Genomic DNA, 20,000 nt, shown 5'->3' with positions numbered 1-20,000 from the left:
CACACACACACGAGTGGCCTTAAAGAACTGTGTGTGAGGTTAGTTGTGTGATCATGACGAGCTGAATGTACAGTGTCCTGCTAGTAGAGCTAATAACTTGAACACATGAAATATAGATTTGAACATAATATGATGGATTCCCTGCTTCTGCTTTTGCTGATAGTTAGATGAACACATCACAGGATTCGGCAGTTTCTGCTTGAATACGAAGCGCAGTCCAACTAGGACACGAAATCCAGCCTGAATACAACAACCTTCAAGGACAGAAAGAGTGTGTGTGTGTGTGTGTGTGTGTGTGTGAGGGAGAGAGTGTGTGTGTGTGTGTGTGAGGGACAGAGAGTGAGTGTGTGTGTGTGTGTGTGTGTGTGTGTGTGTGTGTGTGTGTGTGTGTGTGTGTGTGTGTGTGTGTGTGTGTGTGTGTGTGTGTGCGTGCGTGAGGGAGAGAGAGTGTGTGTGTGTGTGTGTGTGTGTGAGGGAGAGAGTGTGTGTGTGTGTGAGGGACAGAGAGTGAGTGTGTGTGTGTGTGTGTGTGTGTGTGTGTGTGCGTGCGTGAGGGAGAGAGAGTGTGTGTGTGTGTGTGTGTGTGTGAGGGAGAGAGTGTGTGTGTGTGTGTGTGTGAGGGAGAGAGACAGAGTGTGTGTGTGTGTGTGTGTGTGTGTGTGTGTGTGTGTGTGTGTGTGTGTGTGTGTGTGTGTGTGTGTGTGTGTGTGTGTGTGTGTGTGTGTGTGTGTGTGTGTGTGAGTCAGTGTTAGTTCAGGCTCTTTCTGGGTCAGATTTTCCCCAGTTATCCGCCAAATCAGGCCAGCTGTAGAATTAGACACACAGAGCGTGGATGGAAACACACAAGCTTCGGTAGAGCGGTGAGGTCAGAGGTCAGAGGTCGTGATGTCATCAGGAGTGATCACCTGACAGGTGAGAGTCAACACTGATAACCTGTCACTCTTCTGTGATGACGAGCAGCTGGCACAGAAACATGATGGATTATTATCTGTCAGAATCAGAAAGCTTTATGAATAATAAATAACCCAATTATATTAAAACATCAGTTATCCATCACATCAGCCTCAGAGAGGAGTGTGTTCCCCGAGCCGAGAGCGGGACCACAGGACTGCGAGACGAACACACGCTCATCTGATGCTGAATGTAAAATATAGTTTCTATTAAATGTAAATATATCTGTATATAAAATATTTAAAATCAATTTCAGTTATCCATTATTTTCAGGCCACATCTTCATTAATTGAATTCATTATGCATTTAAAAAGAAGAACGGGAAAAAAAACAGAATTTAATTAAAAAAATTATATTAATATTTTATAATATTAATATTTCATAATAGTGAATTTTTTCACGGTTCTCTGATGTCAGTTAATGTTCATTTGACATGCCGGTCAACAAATAAAATATTTCAGTGTTTTGACTGTTTCGAAAAATATTTATTTTCATAAATGAATTATTAGCTTTGCCAACACACACACACACACACACACACAAACACACACACACACACACATGAATTATTAAAACAGAATCTAGAAAACAAAATTTAGGGAGAGAATAAAAGCAGTGAGTCCAGTGGAAAACGGGAAAGGCGTGTGTGTTTGTTTTGTCTATTTCAGGCCGTTGTGACCGCAGCTGTTCCACACACACACACACACACACACACACACACACACACACACACACACACTGAAGCCGCTCATTTAGGAGAAAGATTGTGCATTTATTCCGGCACGATGTGAGCAGGCCAAGCCGTTCACAGACACACTATTGTTCTGCAACACACGGGGCGGATCGTGTGTGTGTGTGTGTGTGTGTGTGTGTGTGTGTGTGTGTGTGTGTGTGTGTGTGTGTGTAGATGAATCGCAGAACAGAAATAACATTCAATTCGATGCAAACACGCGCAATCATAATCCTCAATCATGAATTATGGCTGTAGAAAGCGCAATGTTTCAAAGAGTGATGCAATCCAGTCATAAACACGGATGTTGAATTTGGCGAAAATTATAAAAAAATATTCGACTGTCACTTTAAACGCTCGAGCTCTTAAAGCGGTGGATTCTGATTGGCTGTTAATGCTAATAAAATATTGTTAAAATAAAATCGCTCTGAAAGTGATTCCAACGATATCGTTCGTGGCGTTCTCGTGAGTCGCGCTGCAAACGGCTGATCTTTTATATTTGCAACCAATCAAAATGTAAGATTATACTTCAGTTATCATCAGTTATTATCGCGCTTTACATAAAACTCTGTATATATAATAATAAAGCACAAAAATACTGAGTTTGCATGTTATAATAATAATAATACAGTTTAAAATGTTTTAATTTAAACTTTAAATTCACAAAAAAAAAAATATTTAAACTTTAAATTCTCTTAAATATGTTGTGCATCACTTTTTTTGCCAGAAAAATTCAAAGAATGTGACTAAATGTATTAAATTGTTTATATGCATTCATTTGATTACCACTATTTTTGATAATAAATTTGTATTAAATTATTTTAAAAAATTTAATCTAGAAAAATGTATGAATTTCTGTACGTGTCTAAAAGTTTAATAAATGATTAATGAAGCTTTATGAATTGAATCGACTAGACATCCTTTTTGATTATTAACTAATATTATTTAAATAAACTGTTATTAAAATCCAGATTAATTCAAATGGAAAACATGGAATTTGGGAGAGAAAAAAAAAAGAGTTTGTGAAAAACAATCCGACATTCCCAACAGCGCTCCAACATTTCCTTATTGCTGGGCAATCCATATTTCCTGTCATCATCAGTCATCAGTCATCATAACTTACGGTGATTATGTCACACGGACCTCATGAGAATCTCCCACAATGCCCTGCTCCACGGAGCGCTGTTATCTCCTCCACTGCTCTGCTAAATGTCAAATTAGATTGAAGACACGCCGGGCGATTCTCTGCAGATTTAGAGCTAATTAAAGAGCGGCCGTTCTCTCGTCTGGTGCTGAAGTGAAGCATGCTGGGAGATATCTGCTCTTATTTCCGGCTGCTTTAAAAGCTCGTGTGCTGTTCGAGTAATGATGGAGCTTTCATTAATGTTTCACACTGACTGGACGAAGAAGAAGAACAAACCGTTTCCAGAATAAAGTGGATAAAAAGCTTTCATGCAGACGACATCATCATCTCTGAACCTCACACACACACATCTGGACATCATAACCACTGACTACTCTGGCAGCTGCTCACCGTCACACACACACACACACACACACATCACTCACTGACACATACATACACACACACACATCACTCAATGACACACACACACACATACACACACACACACACACACACACACACACACACACACACACACACACATCACTCACTGACACACACACACACATCACTCACTGACACATACATACACACACACACATCACTCAATGACACACACACACACACATACACACACACACACATACACACACACACACACACACACACATCACTCACTGACACATACACTCAGAGACACACACACACACACACATCACTCACTGACACATACACTCAGAGACACACACACACGTCACTCACTGACACATACATACACACATACACACACACACACTCACTGACACATACATACACACACACACATCACTCAATGACACACACACACACACACACACACACACACACATCACTCACTGACACATACACACTGACACCTACATAAATACACACACACACACACACACCACTCACTTATACACACACACACACACACACACACACACAGACAAGCACACACACTCAGACATACACTGACACACACACACACACACACACTGACAGATATACACTGACACACACACACACACACACACTCACATCACTCACAGGCATACCACTGACACACACACACACACACACTCAGACGTACACACACACACACACACACACACATCACTCACAGGCATACATACACACACACATCTGGACATCATAACCACTGTACAGACTACTCTGGCAGCTGCTCACTGTCAAACACACACACACACACTCCTCCTGCCTGGTACAGGAAGGTACAAGTAAAGTTCGCGAGAATGAATCACTGAGAATATCTGACCCTGAGTCCTTCTGTGTAACGTGTGGAGCAGAGGAAGAAGAGCAGATGAAGAAGAGCAGAGGAAGAAGAGCAGAGGAAGAAGAGCAGATGAAGAAGAGCAGATGAAGAAGAGCAGAGGAAGAAGAGCAGATGAAGAAGAGCAGATGAAGAAGAGCAGAGGAAGAAGAGCAGATGAAGAAGAGCAGATGAAGAAGAGCAGATGAAGAAGAGCAGAGGAAGAAGAGCAGATGAAGAAGAGCAGATGAAGAAGAGCAGATGAAGAAGAGCAGATGAAGAAGAGCAGAGGAAGAAGAGCAGATGAAGAAGAGCAGATGAAGAAGAGCAGAGGAAGAAGAGCAGATGAAGAAGAGCAGATGAAGAAGAGCAGATGAAGAAGAGCAGAGGAAGAAGAGCAGATGAAGAAGAGCAGATGAAGAAGAGCAGAGGAAGAAGAGCAGATGAAGAAGAGCAGATGAAGAAGAGCAGATGAAGAAGAGCAGATGAAGAAGAGCAGATGAAGAAGAGCAGATGAAGAAGAGCAGAGGAAGAAGAGCAGATGAAGAAGAGCAGATGAAGAAGAGCAGATGAAGAAGAGCAGAGGAAGAAGAGCAGAGGAAGAAGAGCAGAGGAAGAAGAGCAGATGAAGAAGAGCAGAGGAAGAAGAGCAGATGAAGAAGAGCAGATGAAGAAGAGCAGATGAAGAAGAGCAGATGAAGAAGAGCAGAGGAAGAAGAGCAGAGGAAGAAGAGCAGAGGAAGAAGAGCAGATGAAGAAGAGCAGAGGAAGAAGAGCAGATGAAGAAGAGCAGATGAAGAAGAGCAGAGGAAGAAGAGCAGATGAAGAAGAGCAGATGAAGAAGAGCAGATGAAGAAGAGCAGAGGAAGAAGAGCAGATGAAGAAGAGCAGATGAAGAAGAGCAGATGAAGAAGAGCAGAGGAAGAAGAGCAGAGGAAGAAGAGCAGATGAAGAAGAGCAGATGAAGAAGAGCAGAGGAAGAAGAGCAGAGGAAGAAGAGCAGATGAAGAAGAGCAGAGGAAGAAGAGCAGAGGAAGAAGAGCAGATGAAGAAGAGCAGATGAAGAAGAGCAGATGAAGAAGAGCAGAGGAAGAAGAGCAGATGAAGAAGAGCAGAGGAAGAAGAGCAGATGAAGAAGAGCAGATGAAGAAGAGCAGATGAAGAAGAGCAGATGAAGAAGAGCAGATGAAGAAGAGCAGATGAAGAAGAGCAGATGAAGAAGAGCAGAGGAAGAAGAGCAGATGAAGAAGAGCAGATGAAGAAGAGCAGAGGAAGAAGAGCAGATGAAGAAGAGCAGATGAAGAAGAGCAGAGGAAGAAGAGCAGATGAAGAAGAGCAGAGGAAGAAGAGCAGATGAAGAAGCGCAGAGGAAGAAGAGCAGATGAAGAAGAGCAGATGAAGAAGAGCAGAGGAAGAAGAGCAGATGAAGAAGAGCAGATGAAGAAGAGCAGAGGAAGAAGAGCAGAGGAAGAAGAGCAGATGAAGAAGAGCAGAGGAAGAAGAGCAGATGAAGAAGAGCAGATGAAGAAGAGCAGATGAAGAAGAGCAGAGGAAGAAGAGCAGAGGAAGAAGAGCAGATGAAGAAGAGCAGATGAAGAAGAGCAGAGGAAGAAGAGCAGATGAAGAAGAGCAGATGAAGAAGAGCAGAGGAAGAAGAGCAGATGAAGAAGAGCAGATGAAGAAGAGCAGATGAAGAAGAGCAGATGAAGAAGAGCAGATGAAGAAGAGCAGATGAAGAAGAGCAGATGAAGAAGAGCAGATGAAGAAGAGCAGATGAAGAAGAGCAGATGAAGAAGAGCAGAGGAAGAAGAGCAGAGGAAGAAGAGCAGAGGAAGAAGAGCAGATGAAGAAGAGCAGAGGAAGAAGAGCAGATGAAGAAGAGCAGATGAAGAAGAGCAGATGAAGAAGAGCAGAGGAAGAAGAGCAGATGAAGAAGAGCAGATGAAGAAGAGCAGATGAAGAAGAGCAGAGGAAGAAGAGCAGATGAAGAAGAGCAGATGAAGAAGAGCAGAGGAAGAAGAGCAGATGAAGAAGAGCAGATGAAGAAGAGCAGATGAAGAAGAGCAGAGGAAGAAGAGCAGATGAAGAAGAGCAGATGAAGAAGAGCAGATGAAGAAGAGCAGAGGAAGAAGAGCAGATGAAGAAGAGCAGATGAAGAAGAGCAGATGAAGAAGAGCAGATGAAGAAGAGCAGAGGAAGAAGAGCAGATGAAGAAGAGCAGATGAAGAAGAGCAGAGGAAGAAGAGCAGATGAAGAAGAGCAGATGAAGAAGAGCAGAGGAAGAAGAGCAGATGAAGAAGAGCAGATGAAGAAGAGCAGAGGAAGAAGAGCAGATGAAGAAGAGCAGATGAAGAAGAGCAGATGAAGAAGAGCAGAGGAAGAAGAGCAGATGAAGAAGAGCAGATGAAGAAGAGCAGATGAAGAAGATGAAGAAGAGCAGAGGAAGAAGAGCAGAGGAAGAAGAGCAGAGGAAGAAGAGCAGATGAAGAAGAGCAGAGGAAGAAGAGCAGATGAAGAAGAGCAGATGAAGAAGAGCAGATGAAGAAGAGCAGATGAAGAAGAGCAGATGAAGAAGAGCAGATGAAGAAGAGCAGAGGAAGAAGAGCAGATGAAGAAGAGCAGATGAAGAAGAGCAGATGAAGAAGAGCAGAGGAAGAAGAGCAGATGAAGAAGAGCAGAGGAAGAAGAGCAGAGGAAGAAGAGCAGATGAAGAAGAGCAGATGAAGAAGAGCAGATGAAGAAGAGCAGAGGAAGAAGAGCAGATGAAGAAGAGCAGAGGAAGAAGAGCAGATGAAGAAGAGCAGATGAAGAAGAGCAGATGAAGAAGAGCAGATGAAGAAGAGCAGATGAAGAAGAGCAGATGAAGAAGAGCAGAGGAAGAAGAGCAGATGAAGAAGAGCAGATGAAGAAGAGCAGAGGAAGAAGAGCAGATGAAGAAGAGCAGATGAAGAAGAGCAGAGGAAGAAGAGCAGATGAAGAAGAGCAGAGGAAGAAGAGCAGATGAAGAAGAGCAGAGGAAGAAGAGCAGATGAAGAAGAGCAGATGAAGAAGAGCAGAGGAAGAAGAGCAGATGAAGAAGAGCAGATGAAGAAGAGCAGAGGAAGAAGAGCAGAGGAAGAAGAGCAGATGAAGAAGAGCAGATGAAGAAGAGCAGATGAAGAAGAGCAGATGAAGAAGAGCAGATGAAGAAGAGCAGAGGAAGAAGAGCAGATGAAGAAGAGCAGATGAAGAAGAGCAGATGAAGAAGAGCAGAGGAAGAAGAGCAGAGGAAGAAGAGCAGATGAAGAAGAGCAGATGAAGAAGAGCAGAGGAAGAAGAGCAGAGGAAGAAGAGCAGATGAAGAAGAGCAGAGGAAGAAGAGCAGAGGAAGAAGAGCAGATGAAGAAGAGCAGATGAAGAAGAGCAGATGAAGAAGAGCAGAGGAAGAAGAGCAGATGAAGAAGAGCAGAGGAAGAAGAGCAGATGAAGAAGAGCAGATGAAGAAGAGCAGATGAAGAAGAGCAGATGAAGAAGAGCAGATGAAGAAGAGCAGATGAAGAAGAGCAGATGAAGAAGAGCAGAGGAAGAAGAGCAGATGAAGAAGAGCAGATGAAGAAGAGCAGAGGAAGAAGAGCAGATGAAGAAGAGCAGATGAAGAAGAGCAGAGGAAGAAGAGCAGATGAAGAAGAGCAGAGGAAGAAGAGCAGATGAAGAAGCGCAGAGGAAGAAGAGCAGATGAAGAAGAGCAGATGAAGAAGAGCAGAGGAAGAAGAGCAGATGAAGAAGAGCAGATGAAGAAGAGCAGAGGAAGAAGAGCAGAGGAAGAAGAGCAGATGAAGAAGAGCAGAGGAAGAAGAGCAGATGAAGAAGAGCAGATGAAGAAGAGCAGATGAAGAAGAGCAGAGGAAGAAGAGCAGAGGAAGAAGAGCAGATGAAGAAGAGCAGATGAAGAAGAGCAGAGGAAGAAGAGCAGATGAAGAAGAGCAGATGAAGAAGAGCAGAGGAAGAAGAGCAGATGAAGAAGAGCAGATGAAGAAGAGCAGATGAAGAAGAGCAGAGGAAGAAGAGCAGATGAAGAAGAGCAGATGAAGAAGAGCAGATGAAGAAGAGCAGATGAAGAAGAGCAGATGAAGAAGAGCAGATGAAGAAGAGCAGAGGAAGAAGAGCAGAGGAAGAAGAGCAGAGGAAGAAGAGCAGAGGAAGAAGAGCAGATGAAGAAGAGCAGATGAAGAAGAGCAGATGAAGAAGAGCAGAGGAAGAAGAGCAGATGAAGAAGAGCAGATGAAGAAGAGCAGATGAAGAAGAGCAGAGGAAGAAGAGCAGATGAAGAAGAGCAGATGAAGAAGAGCAGAGGAAGAAGAGCAGATGAAGAAGAGCAGATGAAGAAGAGCAGATGAAGAAGAGCAGAGGAAGAAGAGCAGATGAAGAAGAGCAGATGAAGAAGAGCAGATGAAGAAGAGCAGATGAAGAAGAGCAGAGGAAGAAGAGCAGATGAAGAAGAGCAGATGAAGAAGAGCAGAGGAAGAAGAGCAGATGAAGAAGAGCAGATGAAGAAGAGCAGAGGAAGAAGAGCAGATGAAGAAGAGCAGATGAAGAAGAGCAGAGGAAGAAGAGCAGATGAAGAAGAGCAGATGAAGAAGAGCAGATGAAGAAGAGCAGAGGAAGAAGAGCAGATGAAGAAGAGCAGATGAAGAAGAGCAGATGAAGAAGATGAAGAAGAGCAGAGGAAGAAGAGCAGAGGAAGAAGAGCAGAGGAAGAAGAGCAGATGAAGAAGAGCAGAGGAAGAAGAGCAGATGAAGAAGAGCAGATGAAGAAGAGCAGATGAAGAAGAGCAGATGAAGAAGAGCAGATGAAGAAGAGCAGATGAAGAAGAGCAGAGGAAGAAGAGCAGATGAAGAAGAGCAGATGAAGAAGAGCAGATGAAGAAGAGCAGAGGAAGAAGAGCAGAGGAAGAAGAGCAGATGAAGAAGAGCAGAGGAAGAAGAGCAGAGGAAGAAGAGCAGATGAAGAAGAGCAGATGAAGAAGAGCAGATGAAGAAGAGCAGAGGAAGAAGAGCAGATGAAGAAGAGCAGAGGAAGAAGAGCAGATGAAGAAGAGCAGATGAAGAAGAGCAGATGAAGAAGAGCAGATGAAGAAGAGCAGATGAAGAAGAGCAGATGAAGAAGAGCAGAGGAAGAAGAGCAGATGAAGAAGAGCAGATGAAGAAGAGCAGAGGAAGAAGAGCAGATGAAGAAGAGCAGATGAAGAAGAGCAGAGGAAGAAGAGCAGATGAAGAAGAGCAGAGGAAGAAGAGCAGATGAAGAAGAGCAGAGGAAGAAGAGCAGATGAAGAAGAGCAGATGAAGAAGAGCAGAGGAAGAAGAGCAGATGAAGAAGAGCAGATGAAGAAGAGCAGAGGAAGAAGAGCAGAGGAAGAAGAGCAGATGAAGAAGAGCAGATGAAGAAGAGCAGATGAAGAAGAGCAGATGAAGAAGAGCAGATGAAGAAGAGCAGATGAAGAAGAGCAGATGAAGAAGAGCAGATGAAGAAGAGCAGATGAAGAAGAGCAGATGAAGAAGAGCAGATGAAGAAGAGCAGATGAAGAAGAGCGAGAACTGTTTAGCCTCTACATGAGTGATGACCGTTCACACTGGAGATGTTCAGCATCGGGTCTGACTCCGGATTCTGCACAGTAGAGCAGTCGTCTCCTTCTGAGAGGGTTAATGCTAATGCTAACGCTAGTTGCCAGACAGAATGTAGCTTACAGTGAGCGGTTTAAATAAGGAGTAACTGACGACGGACAGTAGCGCGGTCACAGCATGAAGAGCGTGTGCATTATTGTTCTAATAATTCCGACAGTTTCCACGCCTCAAAACATTGTTCAGAATCAGATGTTGCATTTCAAGACATTTGCCAGTTATTTCGCATCTTATTTCAAATCCTGACTTAAAAAATTACTATAAACTACTTTGATTTAGACCGGACTAAGGTCTTAGTGCCGCGCAACGACTAATCGCATCCAAAATAAAAGTTTGTGTTTACATATTATATCTGTGTGTGCTGTGTATAATCATTATGTATATATAAATACACACGCATGTATATATTTAAGAAAAATGTGTTATAAATTATGTGTAAATATATATATATATTAGGGGTGTAACGGTACACAAAAATCACGGTTCGGTACGTACCTCGGTTTTAAAGTCACGGTTCGGTTTATTTTCGGTACAGTAAGGGAAAGAAATGCAAACATTAAACTGCAGGTTGTTTATTACTATAAACTTTTTTTTAACAGTTTGTTTACACTTTTTTAAACACTTTTTAATAAAATATAATAACATATATATAAAATAAAAAAAGAATAAGAAATAAAATACTGCTGCAAAGTTCTCCACTAAATAAAATACTCTCAGTCTCTAACCAATATCACATAATAAAATATAATGAAAAATATAAATAAATAACTATGATTACAGTGCAGCATTACCAATCCCAGCTTGTAGGCCTGCTCATATTTAAAAAATAAGGCTGGGAATCGATAAAAAAATGAAATAATTAATTGCACAATTTGCTGTTATAAATTGCAATTCCTCAAATATATATAACTATACCAGCTCAGCAAATAGAAGTGTACTACTGAGAAATTTCACCTTATTTGAGCGGACTTTGCTTTTCCAGTGCGTGATCGGTACATGATTGGAGTGTTTGGGCCGTTAACGACAGAGCAGAACGCGCAGCGCAAACACGGACTCGAACATTGAGCAGAGAGCGCAGCGGGCCGACACACACACACACACACACACACACACACACACACACACACACACACACACACACACACACACACGGAACGGAGAGTGCGGCGGCGCACGCAGAGCGGAAAAGCTTTTCTTCGCCCTGCAGTCTATTTCATTGGTTTAGGTTACAGTGACGACGGGTAAAACACTGGTAAAACTTTAGAATCAGCTGCAGGGCGGGATTTGCGCTGAACGCGGAGACTTCCGCCACTTAATATGTTCGTGTGGAAACACGAAAATGTACCCATGTTCCGCACACAAAATATTGCATTCAGTCATTCGGTACACACGTGCACCGAACCGAAAGCCCTGTACCGAAACGGTCCGGTACGAATACACGTACCGTTACACCCCTAATATATATATGCAAATATTTCTTAGATACATGCATGTGTGTATTATACAAAATAATTACACACATATATGATGTAAACACAAACTTGTATTTTGGATGCGCCGAGCACTGGAGAGTCAGAGAACAGTCCCAGAGCATGTGAGCGGTCAGTTACACCGGTGTACCGCGCTTGGTTTACCGTATGAAGATCCTGTTGCATGGCAGAAAATTATGAACCTTCAACCTCATTAAATCTGACTCACGTGTTCCGTATCAGAATTGCACAACTCGACTCCAGTATGATGATGAGGAACTGGTTATATTGAGCTGACACACACACACACGTTTATGGCCAGACTATAATAAATACATCAACAGCAGCAGAATGCTCGTTATTCTGCATCAGAAACATCAAATCAACGGTGATTATTTCATGTCATGCACAGCAGCAAAACTGGGACATGCATGTAATCTCTGGAGTGGTTGTGTGTGTGTGTGTGTGTGTGTGTGTGTGTGTGTGTGTTGGCTCACGTTGACAACAATGCAAGGAAAGTCTTCTACAAAGTCCCTTCGGCACCAGCAGCTTCCTCACACACACAGTTACTGGCCCGGCCTGTGAGGTCATTTCCTGTACAGGGTGTAACGCTGTATCCGATTGGCTGACGGCCTCATTATTAAGAGCACATGGGGCAGAAACGCATGTAAACACAAACAAACACATTCATACACAGTCCGATGGGGCAAAAGCCACAGCATCAACCATCTTTATGTCATACTGTACAATACACAACAAAAGATCACAATTAACACCATTCTGCACTCTAAAAAATCTTGGGTTATTTTTTACCCAAGGTTTTGTGTAACACAGATCCTGGGTCAGACGTAACAACCCTGTGTTTGGGTAGTTTTTGTGTAACACAGATCCTGGGCCAGACATAACAACCCAGTGTTTGGGTAGTTTTTGAGTAACCCAGCTCCTGGGTCAGACGCAACAACCCAATGTTTGGGTAGTTTTTGTGTAACCCAGCTCCTGGGTCAGACGCAACAACCCTGTGTTTGGGTAGTTTTTGTGTTACCCAGCTCCTGGGTCAGACGTAACAACCCAGTGTTTGGGTAGTTTTTGTGTTACCCAGCTCCTGGGTCAGACGTAACAACCCAGTGTTTGGGTAGTTTTTGTGTAACCCAGCTCCTGGGTCAGATGTAACAACCCAGTGTTTGGGTAATTTTTGTGTAACCCAGCTCCTGGGTCAGACGTAACAACCCAGTCTTTGGGTAGTTTTTGTGTAACCCAGATCCTGGATCAGACGCAACAACCCTGTGTTTGGGTAGTTTTGTGTAACCCAGATCCTGGGCCAGACGCAACAACCCTGTGTTTGGGTAGTTTTTGTGTAACCCAGCTCCTGGATCAGACGCAACAACCCTGTGTTTGGGTAGTTTTTGTGTAACCCAGCTCCTGGATCAGACGCAACAACCCTGTGTTTGGGTAGTTTTGTGTAACCCAGCTCCTGGGTCAGACGCAACAACCCTGTGTTTGGGTAGTTTTGTGTAACCCAGATCCTGGGCCAGACGCAACAACCCAGTGTTTGGGTAGTTTTTGTGTAACCCAGCTCCTGGGTCAGATGTAACAACCCAGTGTTTGGGTAGTTTTTGTGTAACCCAGCTCCTGGGCCAGACGTAACAACCCAGTGTTTGGGTAATTTTTGTGTAACCCAGCTCCTGGGTCAGACGCAACAACCCTGTGTTTGGGTAGTTTTTGTGTAACCCAGCTCCTGGATCAGATGCAACAACCCTGTGTTTGGGTAGTTTTGTGTAACCCAGATCCTGGGCCAGACGCAACAACCCAGTGTTTGGGTAGTTTTTGTGTAACCCAGCTCCTGGGCCAGACGTAACAACCCAGTGTTTGGGTAGTTTTTGTGTAACCCCGATCCTGGGTCAGACGCAACAACCCTGTGTTTGGGTAGTTTTGTGTAAACCAGATCCTGGGTCAGACGCAACAACCCAGTGTTTGGGTAGTTTTTGTGTAAACCAGATCCTGGGCCAGACATAACAACCCAGTGTTTGGGTAGTTTTGTGTAACCCAGCTCCTGGGCCAGACATAACAACCCAGTGTTTGGGTAGTTTTTGAGTAACCCAGCTCCTGGGTCAGACGTAACAACCCAGTGTTTGGGTAGTTTTTGTGTAACCCAGCTCCTGGGTCAGACGTAACAACCCAGTGTTTGGGTAGTTTTTGTGTAACCCAGCTCTTGGGCCAGACGTAACAACCCAGTGTTTGGGTAGTTTTTGAGTAACCCAGCTCTTGGGCCAGACGTAACAACCCAGTGTTTGGGTAGTTTTTGTGTAACCCAGATCCTGGGCCAGACGCAACAACCCAGTGTTTGGGTAGTTTTTGTGTAACCCAGATCCTGGGCCAGACGCAACAACCCAGTGTTTGGGTAGTTTTTGTGTAACCCAGATCCTGGGCCAGACGCAACAACCCAGTGTTTGGGTAGTTTTTGTGTAACCCAGCTCCTGGGCCAGACATAACAACCCAGTGTTTGGGTAGTTTTTGAGTAACCCAGCTCCTGGGCCAGACATAACAACCCAGTGTTTGGGTAGTTTTTGTGTAACCCAGCTCCTGGGTCAGACGTAACAACCCAGTGTTTGGGTAGTTTTTGTGTAACCCAGCTCTTGGGCCAGACGTAACAACCCAGTGTTTGGGTAGTTTTTGAGTAACCCAGCTCTTGGGCCAGACGTAACAACCCAGTGTTTGGGTAGTTTTTGTGTAACCCAGATCCTGGGCCAGACGTAACAACCCAGTGTTTTTTTGCACACTGACTTGTCTTGGTGATCACTGAAATGTGTGTCGCATTGCAAAAAAACCTGCATCATCCACATGCACTGACACTGACACACGCGCACACACACACACACACAGTTTTAATCCGATCCACCCACGTTAATCTGTAAACCGCGGTGTAAACAGGGCTGTACTCAGATTAAAGCAGCACAAACCCGGGTCAGTGTTTAACTCAACGACTGCAGGCAAACGCAGATTATGCAGCTGCAGGTGTTTGTGAGAATCGGTTTAGAAAACAGCTTTTGATGTCAAAAACCGCATATTAATTCATAAAGACGACGTCTGCTTTACCCAGCCATCCTGCTGTTAATATTACATGAGTAACAATCTCATTTCTGCCGCTGGAATTATTCATCAGCACAAACTCGCACGCCGACACCAAATCAAAACACTGACACGCATACGCATGCTAACAACATCAACAACATCAGAGCGATCATCACGGGACTCACGCAAACTAGGGAGAAACTAACTAAAGACGTGTTCACAACAAGATGAATATTAATTATTACCCTCTATTACTGGTAGGTTTAGGATTAGTTATGGGAGGGGTTATGATTCGGAAAGGGGTTATGATTAGGGGAGGAGTTATGATTAGGGGAGGGGTTATGATTAGGGGAGGGGTTATGATTAGGGATGGAGTTATGATTAGGGATGGAGTTATGATTAGGGGAGGGGTTATGATTAGGGGAGGAGTTATGATTAGGGGAGGAGTTATGATTAGGGGAGGGGTTATGATTAGGGGAGGGGTTATGATTAGGGATGGAGTTATGATTAGGGATGGAGTTATGATTAGGGGAGGGGTTATGATTAGGGATGGAGTTATGATTAGGGATGGAGTTATGATTAGGGGAGGGGTTATGATTAGGGATGGAGTTATGATTAGGGGAGGGGTTAAGATTAGGGGAGGGGTTATGATTCGGGGAGAGGTTATGATTAGGGATGGAGCTATGATTAAGGGAGGGGTTATGATTAGGGATGGAGTTATGATTAGGGGGGGAGTTATGATTAGGGGAGGGGTTATGATTTGGGGAGGGGTTATGATTAGGGATGGAGCTTTGATTAGGGATGGAGTTATGATTAAGGGAGGGGTTATGATTAGGGATGGAGCTTTGATTAGGGATGGAGTTATGATTACGGGAGGGGTTATGATTCGGGGAGGAGTTATGATTAGGGATGGAGCTTTTGATTAGGGATGGAGTTATGATTAGGGGAGGGGTTATGATTAGGGATGGAGTTATGATTAGGGGAGGGGTTATGATTAAGGGAGGGGTTATGATTAGGGATGGAGTTATGATTAAGGGAGGAGTTATGATTAAGGGAGGAGTTATGATTAGGGGAGGAGTTATGATTAAGGGAGGGGTTATGATTAGGGATGGAGTTATGATTAGGGGAGGAGTTATGATTATGGATGGAGTTATGATTAAGGGAGGGGTTATGATTAGGGATTGAGTTATGATTAGGGATGGAGCTTTGATTAGAGATGGAGTTATGATTAGGGGAGGGGTTATGATTAGGGGAGGGGTTATGATTAATTAGTAAAAACTGTATGTTTGAAAGGGGATGCTGAATCATTAATTCATTCATTCAAGAGATTTGTTAAAAAATGCCAATTCATCCAGTAATGAAACAAGTATTTATAAGTGAGTCATTGAAACATTCATTCAAACCGAGCTTTTAAAATAATTAATTCAACTTAATTAAACATTTTAAATAGATTGCAGCAATTAACACTTAGTCAGAACCTCTAGTAAATTACATGTTATTTTGTTTAGTTGTCTCTTGTCTGTTCAGAATCATATGGAAGCTTATTTCCGCCACAGAATATAACATTTTAAAACGATAATTGCGACTATAGGCTATATCTCGCAATTGTGAGTTTATATCTCGTAATTCTGACATCTTTACTCAGAACTGTGAGATATAGCCTAGGCCTAAACTCGCAATTAAAAGTTATATACTCGAGTTATGAAGTCCAATTTTAAGGAAAGAAAACTGAATTTTTTCCTCTCATGTCATAGTTTATATCTCACAATTCTGACTTTATAACTTGCAATTGCAACTTTATATCACGCAATTTCTGAGAGATGTAAACTCGTGATTGTGAGGGGGAAAAAGTCAGAATTGTGAGATAAAAAGATGCAATTACCTTTTTTTATTTTTTAAACAAGCTTCCATAGAATCATGATCTCGATTTGAAACTAAAAAAATCGTGATTCTCGATTTATCCCGAATGGTGCAGTTCCAATCGTTCCCAATAGGATTAATGCATTTTGAAAGCAGACAGGACGAATTTACTTTTCATGCCGACTTTAAAATGGGGGCGATGTCTGCAGCAGAGAAGATAAAATGTGTTCGTCTGACAGCTGCCAGTGTGTGTGTGTGTGTGTGTGTGTGTGTGTGTACGAGACAGCGCCGCAGGTAAACTGATCAGAAGGGCAGAACCAAACTCTGAAGGGTGTAGATCTGCCTTCAATCACACACACATGTTCCTGAACACTTCATAAAGCATTTAAAGGTCACAAAAACTCTCACAAAAGCACCTGATCAAAAGAGAAGCTCAAATGCCACTGAAGCCTTGCTGTTTAAAGGACAGCGTCTTCAACAGGGTGTTTGACATCTCAATCTAACATCAGGCTTCAGTAGAGGAACGTTCTTGAGCGAGGTTATCGGTCTCTACAGGCATTCGGTATTAAAGAAGTCAAACAATGCAGAGCAACCCATTAAAAACCAGTAGTTAAGTTATCTGTGCAAGTCTATTACGAGGTAAAGCAAACTGCAGCCGATGTAAACCATGATAAACGACTTCTGTCTGCACTGTCATTTTATTAATATGCTTCAAGACAAACCATGTGCAAATTCATAAGTCAACACCATTGCTGAGTATTTTCTCCTTAAAACGGCAGTTTCCATGATTATTATTTTAGTCTTACATGTTTAACTTGATGTGTTTTAATGTGTGTTTGATGAGTTCAAATGTAGTAGAGTTCTGATGAAAATTCAATCAAAGTAAATCCTACATTTGTTTGGAAGTCAAAATCACACTTTTGATTATATTTTCTGAGAAATAATGAATCATGAATGATTTTAACTGAGGTGAAGGACATAAAGAGTCTCTTTCACTGAGTAATGTACTATGGAAAAAACACGGTTTTGGGGTCATTTGGTCGTACCATGGTATTCTTTGAAGTCTAAATGTAATATTAGCCATTCATATAAAAATACCATGGTATTACCACCCTTACACCACAGAGTCTCTACTTTTTAACTCTGTTTACATTCCACAGATGTTTTATGTGGAAACTAAACACAGGATGTCATGTTTTGATTGACATTTAACTTTACTGATGTAACGTTAGTAGCGAACAACCCATGTCATATCATCAAACACATGATTAACATTTTACAAAAGATAAACAAAACGATCATTTTAGCACAGTTCGACATTACAATAGAAAACAGCGACGAGCGTCGTGTCAGAATCGATGACGAAAATAACGGTCCCGCATTGTACGAGCGCGCGCTCTCAGATCAATACAAATATCGATTTATTGATTTATCACAGATCAGTGCTCATCCTCATACAGACACACAACATCCCCTGACTGAGAGCCAACTTGACCAACAACTCAAACCAAACACAGTCGAACAGAAACACCGCTAAAGCCGCATCGCGCGCGAATGCCGCAGTAAGAAAGTACACGAGCAAAACGAGCCGTTTTTAACGAACACAAGCGTTCACAAAGTTGCTGAGGAACGAGACTGGTACGACCTCCATTCCTCCCTCCCGTGTCTGACTCCGATAGCCGCCGATGAGGCTTCGAGCTCGGGCTGTTTTCTCTCCAACAGTTCTTGCAGAGATTCCCGCGGAAATAAGTTCTAGCGGCAGAATCCATGGTGACGTGTACGTGCCTACTTACCGCGCGCGGAAAGCCGTTATATTCCAAATGTTTATATCGCGGGAAAGTGCGCTGATGTGTGGCGCGTGAAGTGAAGGAGCTCGAGCTTCAGACTGAAGTCACTCCTTCCGGGCGGGGCCAGAAACAGCGGCTCGATTCACTCACATCCTACAGGAAATTACTCTCATCTTCTTGACATTTCTGTCTGTCTGCTGATGTTGCTTTTTAAAGTCACCATGAACTCAACATGGACCTTTCTTATTTTCTTATGGAATATTGCAGTGTTTATTAATAAATAATATTATTTGTATTATTATCCATGTGCCCTCTCACTGGTTTATGACGGTTTTTGAAGACGACATTTTTATGTAAAAAAAAAAAAAAAAAACACTGGGGTTTTGCTGACTGGATTTTTTTTAGGATGAATGTGAAATTTGGCAAGCTGCATTAAAAGTTTAATAATAAAGTAGGTTCTTATTATAGAAACCGACATTCAGATTTAAAGCCCCAAATCAAATTATAGTTAATAAACAATAAATCAATTCAGAATAATTGTGTGGGTCATATATAAAAAAATATATGAAACTCTTCTCTGGTGACGTGTTTACTGGCGCGAGGGCGGGGCAACCTGTCACTCACATAAGATCCACCAATTGCAAACCACAACCATCCATTCAATTCCCACGGACAAAATTAAGCCCGGCCATATAGGCGTCGATTTCGGGGGGGACGGTGGGGACGCGTACCCACCAGATTTTGTCATGAGTCATTTTGTACCCACCACTTTTTTAGGGTTGCTAGTAGGGGCTGTAACGATACACCAAACCCACGATTCGGTTCGTATCACGATTTTTGACCCACGATTCGGTTCGTATCATGATTTTTTTGGGGATTACAAAAAAAAAAATCTCCATGTTTTCGGTGCTGATGCGGAGGTGACGCGTTCATGTAACAGTGCGCGCTGCCAATAAAGCGCCTAAAAGCTGTCACAAAGAACCGGCAAAAGTAATGATTATAAATAGGCTATGTCAAATATAGCAAGGGGACATTTTAATTGTTTATTAATAAACAAGTGTTTTCTGTGTCGGCTGCAAATATGAAGTTGACGATGCTGACTCGTGATCTTCGCAGTAGCTAGTGAACGCGGCAGAGAGAAATGCACATTTCATACGGATTACATAGTTTTCTTTCGTTTTTAATTGTTCTGTTTAAAAGTATGATTCCAAGCGTTCTGTAGCTAGATAATAGATATATTTCCCAGGTCTGTGAGGCAATTGCTAACTCAAGCAGACTTAAGTAGGCTGTGCTGAGTTTCTGTTCATTTATGACTCGAGATGAGATCCAGAATGCGTCGCCGCCTCGTGTCGTGATATCTAGTCTGCTTTAGCCTACTTATTATTTATTAAATCCAGGCAATTGGTTGATGATACATTGATTAAAATTAAGATACAATTAATACAAAACGAAATTCACTTTAAAGAAAGGCTTTGTGCGTTGAAGTCTCTTTGAAAGTTTTAAAGCAGTCCGAGAACTGTCACGTCCGTAACATGGTTTTTTCCTCATAAATGCAAACATTAATATTTGATGTTGTGTGGAGAGCATAGTAGCTTGGAGAGCTTACATTAGTAAGCTACAGGACATTGTCTTTCAAAACATGACCTGCGCGAAAGAGAAAAAAAAATGTAGCCGCATCATTGTACCCAGCACTTCTGAAAATGCACTTCCGAATGCGTCTCTGTCCCCAGCACATTTCAAACCAAACTGACGCCCATGCCCGGCCCACATGTGTTCTTGTTCCAGAAGTTTCTTACTCGGACATGATAGAGAAGCGTTATCATTATTTTTAGATGACACTACGGAATTTAATATTCAACTTTTTAAAGCGGTGGATGATCATGATTTGACTTTTCTAACTGTAGTTCGTGTGTAATGTTGTGTTTGATCATAAACAACATCTGCAAAGTTACAACGCTCAAAGTTCAGAGTAAAGGGAGATATTTGCTTTTAAAGAAATCACTTTTTAAGAACTACAACAAACGGCTGGTAGGAACTACACGAGCTTCCTCCCGGTTAG

General features: G+C 42.5%; 1 protein-coding gene across 2 annotated transcripts in view; it reads right to left on the bottom strand.

The window, feature by feature from the left end:
- Window positions 1-18,041, bottom strand: part of ppp1r16b (protein phosphatase 1, regulatory subunit 16B) — a 69,686-nt gene extending 51,645 nt beyond the window's left edge. The window contains exon 1 of one of the 2 annotated variants that reach the window (XM_079627293.1): window positions 17,948-18,041. The gene's annotated coding sequence lies outside the window, so the exon portion shown is untranslated. The other variant, XM_079627294.1, reaches the window with a different exon arrangement.
- Between the last annotated feature and the right edge of the window lie 1,959 nt (window positions 18,042-20,000).

The sequence above is a fragment of the Phoxinus phoxinus genome, assembly GCF_949152265.1.
Source record: "Phoxinus phoxinus genome assembly, chromosome: 11".
NCBI lineage: Eukaryota > Metazoa > Chordata > Actinopteri > Cypriniformes > Leuciscidae > Phoxinus > Phoxinus phoxinus.
Note: the sequence above shows the minus strand (reverse complement) of the source record. Positions and strands in the feature narration are given on the sequence as shown.